Here is a 9,962-nt window from a genome sequence, read left to right on the forward strand (position 1 = left end):
CCTGTCTTCCAGCAGAGTGTACCAACTTGTGTTTCCTACCCCTGCTCTGGATAGGATTGGGTTTTGGCTAATCTGATTTTAAATCTGTTGTTAGGAGGTGGATTTGCAGAGGGAGATTTTCCAGGCTGACAGAAGTGCTGACCACATCTCAGGGTTTATAATCTCAGGTGACCATCTCAGACAGCAGCTGCTCAAAACAGTGACCTCAATATTATCTGAAGGTTTTCTGTCTACAGCCTYTCCCTCTCCCTTCATAACAATGGGTTTTACATGCCTGTGTCCACTGGCTGTTACCTGGTACTTATGAGGAAACTATGCAAACAGACACACAAACAGTAGAGCTTGTAAAACAGTTTGGTTTTTATTCACCATAAAACAAGAATTCTGTAGAATATATGGCCTGGATATTTTTGGTCCTCTTGTGGTTCCATCACCACTCAAACAAACCAACAAACAGTGTTGTAAACATTTAGTGAATCTGTACAACAGTGTGGGTTCCTGAGAGAAGTGTACACTTGTTCACACATCAACTAAAAATACAGTTGAAGTCGGAAGTTTACATACACCTTAGCGAAATACATTTAAACTCAGTTTTTCACAATTCCTGACATTTAATCCTAGTACAAATTCCCTGTCGTAGGTCAGTTAGGATCACCACTTTATTTTAAGAATGTGAAATGTCACAAGGTCCTTTGCTGTTGTTCTGGGATTGATTTGCACTTTTCGCACCAAAGTACGTTCATCTCTAGGAGAACGAACGCGTCTCCTTCCTGAGTGGTACGACGGCTGCGTGGTCCCATGGTGTTTATACTTGCGTACTATTGTTTGTACAGAATAAAGTGGTACCTTCAGGAGTTTGGAAATTGCTCCCAAGGATGAACCAGACTTGTGGAGGTCTACAATTCTTTTTGCTGAGGTCTTGGCTGATTTCTTTTGATTTTCCAATGATGTCAAGCTAAGAGCCACTGAGTTTGAAGGTAGACCTTGAAAGACATCCACAGGTACACCTCCAATTGACTCAAATGATGTCAGTTAGCCTATCAGAAGCTTCTAAAGCCATGACATCATTTTCTGGAATTTTCCAAGCTGTTTAAAGGCACAGTCAACTTAGTGTATGTAAACTTCTGACCCACTGGAATTGTGATACAGTGAATTATAAGTGAAATAATCTGTTTGTAAACAATTGTTGGAAAAATTACTTGTGTCATGCACAAAGTAGATGTACTAACCGACTTGCCAAAACTATAGTTTGTTAACAAGAAATTTGTGGAGTGGTTGAGAAACGAGTTTTAATGACTCCAACCTAAGTGTATTTAAACTTCCGACTTCAACTGTATAAGCAGAGTGTTTAGAGAGTTTCCACCAGTGAACACTTTGGGGAGATGGGCCAAACACAGAATTTGGCCAGAGTGTTTGCGATATGTCTGGAGGCGAGTCGAAATATGCACTTTGTCATTTTCAAGTTAAGATTACCTTCCTCTGGGAAGCGTTTCAGTGTTACACTCCTGCATAGCCCGCTCCATTTATTTACATAAATTATTATTTGGCCATCCACTGCCCCCTGGTAACGCCACAGAAACTGATCACCATGGCTATTAGACACACTTGAAGATTGCACTTAAAGCCTCCTGTCCTTGGGGTTATTACCGTGAAATGATCTTCTCTTCAATCCCATAATAATATAGTATCAGTGCTTTCCAGTTGCTGTTTATCTTCAAACCTCCAGCTATTTTCAGCAATTATTGTCTGTTAAATGGATTAAATAGTTCCTTACTCTTATGACTTCTGTTCTGTCTTATTGTCATCGAAGTACACATATGTTTGTATTAAGCACTCTGATCTGAGGTCAGTAGATCTCATTCATAACATGTAAACATTTCAGGATATTGTTCCAGTTTTCCCCCACATGCTAGATAATGCGCTCTATTCAATCCGTATCATGGAAGTAATGTAAAAGCAATGTTCTCGTYTTAGCAGAGACTGCATTCACAGTAAACACTGCATATGTCAACTCAATCGGAAATMACCTTCAAATGTCAATCGCGCAATCCGTAATGCTTTCAGCGATACAGACTGACTAGAGCCCATAACAGTGTCACATTACAACAGTGTAGTGTTGGGATATTTCTTTCAGACATTGAAAACAATTTCATTCACATTCTCTTAATATGTCTACTTTAGTAGAAAATAAAAAGTGATTTAAAAAAGCTACCTTTATATCTCTAATTGAAAATACCTGATGTAAGGGGAAGGGGGCTACCTAGTCAGTTTCACAACTGAATGCATTCAACTGAAATGTGTCTTCCGCATTTAACCCAACTCTGAATCAGAGAGGTGTGGGGGTGCTGCCATAATCGACATCCACGTCTTCGGCGCCCGGGGAACAGTGGGTTAACTGCCTTGCTCAGGGGCAGAACAACAGATTTTTACCTTGTCAGCTCGGGGATTCAATCCAGCAACCTTTCGGTTACAAGTCCAACACTCTAAGGTACAATCTATATGCAAAATACATTCACAGAATTAAAAAAGCTTTCAAAAAGCCAATATAAACATACCATAGTGCCTATCTAAAAAGGAACTATTATTGCTCATACAAATGCCATTGCTTTTAAAATAAAGCTTATCTTATGTTTAGCTTTGGCGGTAAATCAGTTTGACATGCTGGTAGGCTTACTCAATGGTTTCATAGGCTATGCAATATTGTAACCCTTCTTATTTGTCCCATTCAAACCCTTCCCCGACGCTTATTGTGTCATCATTTTAGGCAATAAAGTTTCCATTTGTGATGCGTCAGATATCAGTGAAACATTATCTGTACTCAGTCAGGTCATATGGGTTTGTAACCTGGGTAAGTGCCAGGTAATACAGAAATCACCCTATTAAAATACTGCTGATTTTGTGAATGAAATGCATTACAAAATAAAGCGCTGTCACTTACTACAAAGAAAGCGAAATAAATACGAAAATAAGTTAACATCAAACATTTCAAGTATCCAACCCTCTCTGAACACTATCTACTGACCTGGCAACAGTGGAGGAAAGGGTGGAGTGTCATCACTTCCTCCTGTGGTGTCATTTCCTCTTCCCGACAGCCAGGTGCCGTCTCGTGGCCACCTCCACCCTCCTCCTCTCCGCCTCCTCTGCTCTCTTCCTCTCCTCCTTCAGTTCTTTATACCTCCACTTTGGGAGCTGCAGGAAGTTGCCCCCACTGTCTTTAAAGCTGCTCTTCCTGCGGACTCTCTCAGGTTCATAGGTTGGCGTTGGGGCCTTAGTGATTCTCACCTTGGGAATGGACAGCCCTGGCCGTACACTACTACGCCTCACCATACCCAGGGGCAGCAGGCTAGCTCTACGCAGGGCCACAGAGGAAACGGCCTCAGAGCCAGACACCGTACCCAGGTTAGGGTTAGTCGTGGTGGGACTTTTGTTCTGCGGCGGGAGGCTGGACCGCCGGTCCTTTGGAGGTTTAGGCACCAGAGTGACCCGTGAATTCTGGAAGAGTTTGCGGTGGTCGTCGAGCCTCTCAGGGTTCTGGGTTTTCAGTTCTTTGGCCCGTTGTCGTCGGAGGATCTCTGGGACGGAGTAGCGACGTTTACCCACGCAGGGCGGGCTTGACGGACACACCTAGAGAGTAAGAACAAACAGGTATACATAAGGAGGGGGAGGGAGCAATGAGAACATAAAGCCAGAGAGAGAGACAAAGACAGAGAGAAAGGTTAAATAGAAGAAAGTGAAAAAGATGAAGAGAGGAAGGAAGAAGAAACAGAAGTTTCTAACTCACGGTGGAACACGCCACCGCCACAAAGGGGCTCCCTAGGGCTGTTGTCACGGTGACTAGGTGATCTAAGACTCCTTCGTCGTCAGGCTCTGTGATGTTAGCGAATGTCAGAGCGTTCCGTATGGTGTCTGATATACGCTGCATACAGCCTCGAGGCTCCCGGGCCTTAGATACTAGAGACGCCAGCTGAGGCCACTCTGGACTGGAAAATAATACAGTTACATGAATATAATGACTTAGCTAGTAATAGTGGTAGTACTGTATGAAGTATGTCTAGCTACACACAGCCTCCGGGGCATTAGCTATTAGAGAAACCAGCTGGGGCCACTCTGGACCATAACAATAATATCAGATTAGGAAATAATACGATTGGAAGAATAACAATATTCAATTATATCGATGACATTATATAATGATAATAAGAATCATCACCACCACCAACATCCTCATCAATATCACCATCATCATTATTATCATCCTCATCACAATCATCATTATTATCATCCTCATCACCATTATCATTATTATCCTCCTCATCACCATCATCATTATTATCATCACCATCATCATTATTATCATCACCATCATCATTATTATCATCATCATCACCATAATCATTATTATCATCCTCATCACCATCATCCTCATCACCCATCACAATTCATCATTATCATCATCCTCATCACCATGATCATATTATCATCCTCATCACCATTCATCATTAATTATCATCTCATCATTATTATCATCCTCATCACCATCATCATTATTATCATCACCATCATCATTATATCATCCTCATCACCATTCATCATTATTATCATCCTCATCACCATTCATCATCATTTATTATCCAGTCTCACACTCATCATCATTATCATTCCATCATCTTCATCACCATCATCATTATTATCTCATCCCTCATCACTCATTCATCATTATTATCATCCTTACCGAAACCACCACCATCAACAACATCAATTATCATTCATCATGCTCCATCCTCACCACCACCACCATCATCAACATTACTCATAAAGTTGAGTCTAACCTGTAAGCGTCACACAGTTGATAAGGGACAGGGTCGGGAGAGGAGGGCGTGTCATGGGCCAGGCGGTTCGTAGCGTCCCGGAAGAGCGCCCACTCTCTGGAGGTCAGCTTACGACCAAAGTCTCTCGTCTCCATGTCAGCTCCTTTACAGAGGAGAGAGGAGAAGGAAAGGCATGAGGAGAAAAATGTATGACGACATCTGAAGATATCAACCCTACTGGTGGTAGGAGATGTTATTCATGCTAGAAGTTTACTGTTTGAAGTTAAATATTGAATTTCTGTATAAATTATGAAAAATAAGTGAAGTTAAAGTAATTGGTTTGTTGTTCCATCTGTGTAAGTACCTGCTAGCATAGGCTCGTACACACTCCACCTTGCCCTGCATAGCAGCCTTCATCAGAGCAGTGAAGCATGACAGTTCCTCCTCTCTATGTCCAGACCAGGGAAGTAGTTCAACAGGTATTTACTGATCATATTGTGACTGGAGAAGGAGGGAAAGGAGGGAATGAGGGAAAGAGAGAGAGATAAAGAGAGGGCTGTGAACCTTTTTGAAGTGTGTGTGTGTACGCGCATGCGGCGTGAGTTGTAGGCATGTGTATGGGTCTATGTGTGTGTGGTCCTACTGCCTGGGCAGCGGTGATGAGGGCAGTGTTCCCTCCTTGTCCTGCCAGTTGACATCCAGGTGAGAAACACTGGGCCAACGCTATGACAACAATCACGTAACCCTGGTAACACGCCACCATCAGCCCCCGTCTGAGGGAGAGCGGAGAGAGAGAAAGAGTGAGGAGATAGATGGGGGGAGAAAAAAGAGAGAGATGGGGAGAGAGATATAGAGGGGGGGAGAGAGTGAGAGAGATAGAGAGAGAGGGGGAGGGGAGAAAAAGAGAGAGGGGGAGGGAGAGAAAAGAAGAGAGAGAGAGAGACAGAGAGAGAGTGAGAGAGAGGGGGAGGGGAGAAAAGAGAGAGGGGGAGGGATAGAAAGAGAGAGAAAGAGAGAGAGAGAGGAGGGGAGAGAAAGAAGAGAGAGTGAGAGAGGGGGAGGGGAGAGAAAGAGAGAGAGGGCAGGGGAGAGAAAGAGAGAGAGACAGAGAGAGAGTGAGAGAGGGGGAGGGGGAGAGAAAGAGAGAGGGGGAGGGGATAGAAAGAGAGAGGGGGAAGGGAGAGAAAGAGAGAGGGGGAGGGGAGAGAGAGAGAGAGAGGGAGAGACCAGAGAGAGAGGGGAGGGGAGAGAAAGAGAGGAGGGGGAGAGGAGAGGGAGAGACAGAGAAGAGGGGGATGGAGAGAAGAGAGAGATAAGAGGAGAGAGAGGGAGAGACAGAGAGAGAGTATTGTTTATTTCACTTTTGTCTATATCCCTTCCACTTGCTTTGGCAATGTTAACTCATATGCCCATGCCAATAAAGCGAGTCCATTGAGAGAGAGAGAGACTGTTTAGTAGTTACCTCAATAACGAAAACACAAGTGTTCTCACTGTTCTGCCTTCTACTAAATAGAACTATGTTCTCCCTCCTACCCTCTCTACCTGTAGCACTGAGGTGAGACTACTCCTGTTCCGGGAATTGGTGAAGTGTGTGTGTGTGTGTGTGTGTGTATGTGTGTGTGTGTGTGGTCTGAGTGGTGGTTGTCGTGTGTGTGTGTGTTGTGTGAGTGGTGTGTGTGGGAATGTGTGTGTGTGTGTGTGTGTGTGTGTGTGTGTTGTGTGTGGTGTGTGTGTGTGTTTGAGCCTCCATGTCTTGTCTGCAAGTGAAAGTTAGTTGATGAACAGGCCCATCTAGCTGACAGAACGCCAAAAATGCCGCACAACAAAACACTATGGGAGTGATCATGAAAAGATGGCTGAAATGAGAAGTCCGTTCTGATGCCCAATAACGTCGGGAGCATGGGAAAAATCATGACAGCGTATACCGATGCAACAAGGTCAAGGAGACTTAGACGACAACAGAGACGGCTGATATGCACGGTCCAAACCAATCATCAATATGCAGTAACTATTAAGAAGAACTTTTGTTGTTAGCTATATGTAACAAAACCAGAACTAATTGATCCTTGTGGAAATAATCAAGTTTTTCTGGAGTGTGCCGGTGTAGTTGTGAGTATATTTGCATCACAGTGCAACGTGTGTGCCTGGTGTGGCTTGATAGTGTGTGTGTGTGTGTGTGTCGTGATGTGTGTGTGTGTGCTGAGTGGCTAGTGGATTGTGGTGTGGTGTGTGTGTGGTGTGGTGTGTGTGTGTGGTGTAGGTATGTGTGTGTAGTTTAGTAAGTGTGTGTGTGTGTACAAGCATAGGCTTTAATCGTCTGTAAATATTCATCCAACACTCATCATCGTAGACCAAAACAAGCCAACTTTAGACTGCCAGTGGGAAAGAGGAGGAGAGGAGAGAGAGGACGAAGAGGAGAGAGAGTAGGATGAGAGGAGGTAGGATTAGAAGGAGCAGCGGAGATCAGATGAGAATGGGAGGAGATAGAGAGTAGAGTCGAGAGGAGGAAGAGATAGTATGAGACGACGGGCTGAGATAGGAAGTAGAGGGATAAAAAGATAGGAGGAGAAAGGAGGAGAGATCGATGAGAGAGGGAGAATTAGGATGAGCAAGGGGGATTGATAGGATGAGAGAGGGGAGAGAGTAGGATGAGAGGGAGAGAGGATAGAGGAGAATAGAGAGAGGATGAGATAAACTAGAAGAGAGGCATGAGCGTGGGATGAGAGTTAGGGAGAAAGAGACGGCACCCGGAGAACGAGGGAGAAGAGGGGAGGAGGCAGAGATAGCACAGAACAGACCAGAACCATGAACAAAAGATAGGAAGAGGTATGAGACTTAACAGGCAAAAACCATATAAAAGAACAGACGAGACAAAGCATTGGGCTATTCATTTCAAGTGGGTCAATTTAGGTGAAATTGATTGTTAGATACAACATAGTAAAAAGATTGACACAGAGCAATAGAGCGAGCAGCTGAGCCTTAAAGGAGTCGTATATCACCTGCAACTGACATGCGAGGTGTGTTGCTACAGCTCCTGTATATAACAACTGGACAGGTCACAGAGTACCCGACCATGTAGAGAGAAGAAGTGAATGGTTTAAAGGCAACAGGTTGAGCAAATAATGCTGCTATCTAATATGTGCGTATGTGTATGTAGGTGGAGGTGGGTTGGTGTAATAGCGTGTGGTGTGGTGTATGCTAAGCTAGCACAGTAATTGGATTAATAAAGGGGAGCTGTAAGACGTTGCAGAAACTCATACAGGGCTGTAAGTGTGCTAGTTGTGTGTGTTCAGGCCTGTCAGAGCTGCTTACAGCTGAGGAAAAAACCTTCTCTTACACTAACGCTTGGCAACCACGATAGTGGACCTTCTTTTTCTCTAAGTAGAGTGCATCATGACCAACTCACACACACGTACGTCCAACACCACTCGTAGTTTTGTTTGTTTCAGACCTCACAGTCGTGACGACACAACACAACAACACACCGACCAAACACGACACATCAGCCACACACACCAGCACACACACCAAAACAAAGCCGACCACACAACACACACAACGAACACCCAACACAAGAGAGAGAGAACAGAGAGAGAGAGAGAGAGAGAGAGGAGAGAGAGAGAAGAGAGAGAGAGAAGAGAGAGAGGAGAGAGAGAGAGAGAAGAAGAGAGAGAGAGAAGAGAAGAGAGCGAGAGAGAGAGAGAAGGAGAAGAACGAGAGAGACGAGAGAGAAGACAGAGCTCTATAGAAGAGTAAAACAGAAACAGAAACAGCAGGACTAAACCCGACTGAAATTAACATACTGCCTCTGAGAGGTACTAATCCAGGGAATGGTGGTGTGTGTGTTAGTCGTGTCTGTGTGTGTGTGTGTGTGTGTGATGTGTGTGTGTGTGTGTGTGTGTGGTGACTGTGTGTGTGTGTGTGTTTGTGTGGTGGTGTAGAGTGTGTGTGTGTGTGTGTGTGATGTGTGTGATTGTTGTGTGATCACGCAATAAATAGGAATTCCTGGAAAAAAACTCAAATGGATGTGTGTGAAAAATTGGCCTTTTCACATACATGGTACCTCACCATCAAAATAAAGCGATGAAGTTTTTCATTTATTTAAATGTAGAGTAAAAAGTGCAGCTTGTTGTTTAAACCTTATGCTTAAGGCTAGATAACTTGTTTCTCCTCCCTAAAAAGGTTGACCCCAGCCCTAGAACTCATGTTCTGTAGTGGATTTGAGGTTGACCCCAGCCCTAGCACTATGTTCTGTAGTGATTGGAGGTCGACCCCAGCCCTAAGAACTATGTTCTGTAGTGGATTGAGGTGACCCCAGCCCTAGCACTATGTTTTCTTAGTGATGAGGTTGACCCCAGCCTAGCACTATGTTCTGTAGTGGATTAGGTTGCCCCAGCCCTGAACTATGTTCTTAGTGGATTTGAGGTTGACCCCAGCCCTAGCACTAGGTTCTGTAGTGGATTTGAGTTGACCCCAGCCTAGAACTATGTTCTGAGTGATTTAGGTTTACCCCAACCCTAGCACTATGTTTCTGTAGTGATTTGAGGTTGGACCCCAGCCCTAGACTATGTTCTGTAGTGGATTGACGAACGTTGACCCCAGCCGCTTAGCACTATGTTCTTAGTGGATTGAGGTTGACCCCAGCCCTAGAAACTATGTTCTGTAGTGGATTGAGGGTGACCCAGCCCTTAGAACTATGTTCTCTAGTGGATTGAGGTTGACCCCAGCCCTCAGGCACTATGTTCGTAGTGGATTGAGGTTGACCCCAGCCCTAGCACTATGTTCTGTAGTGGTTGAGGGACCCCAGCCCTAGCACTATGTTCTTGTGGGATTGAGGTTGACCCCAGCCCTAGCACTATGTTCTGTAGTGGGTGAGGTTGACCCCAGCCCTATCACTATGTTCTGTAGTGGATTTGAGGTTGACCCAGCCCTAGAAAACTATGTTCTTAGTGGATTGAGTTGACCCCCAGCGCCTAGCACTATGTTCCGTAGTGGATTGAGGTTGACCCCAGCCCCTAAAGCACTATGTTCTGTAGTGGATTTGAGGGTGACCCCGCCTATCATATGTTCATGTAGTGGATTGAGGTTGACCCCAGCCCTTAGAACTATGTTCTGTAGTGGATTGAGGTTACCCCAGCCGTAGAACTATGTTCT

At 44.5% G+C, this 9,962-nt stretch overlaps 1 pseudogene; it reads right to left on the reverse strand.

The window, feature by feature from the left end:
* Window positions 1-340: 340 nt before the first annotated feature.
* The window catches only part of LOC112071413 (ankyrin repeat domain-containing protein 33B-like), a 17,352-nt pseudogene continuing 7,730 nt past the window's right edge, over window positions 341-9,962 (reverse strand).

Source organism: Salvelinus sp. IW2-2015, unplaced genomic scaffold (genome assembly GCF_002910315.2).
Source record: "Salvelinus sp. IW2-2015 unplaced genomic scaffold, ASM291031v2 Un_scaffold1609, whole genome shotgun sequence".
Lineage (NCBI taxonomy): Eukaryota > Metazoa > Chordata > Actinopteri > Salmoniformes > Salmonidae > Salvelinus > Salvelinus sp. IW2-2015.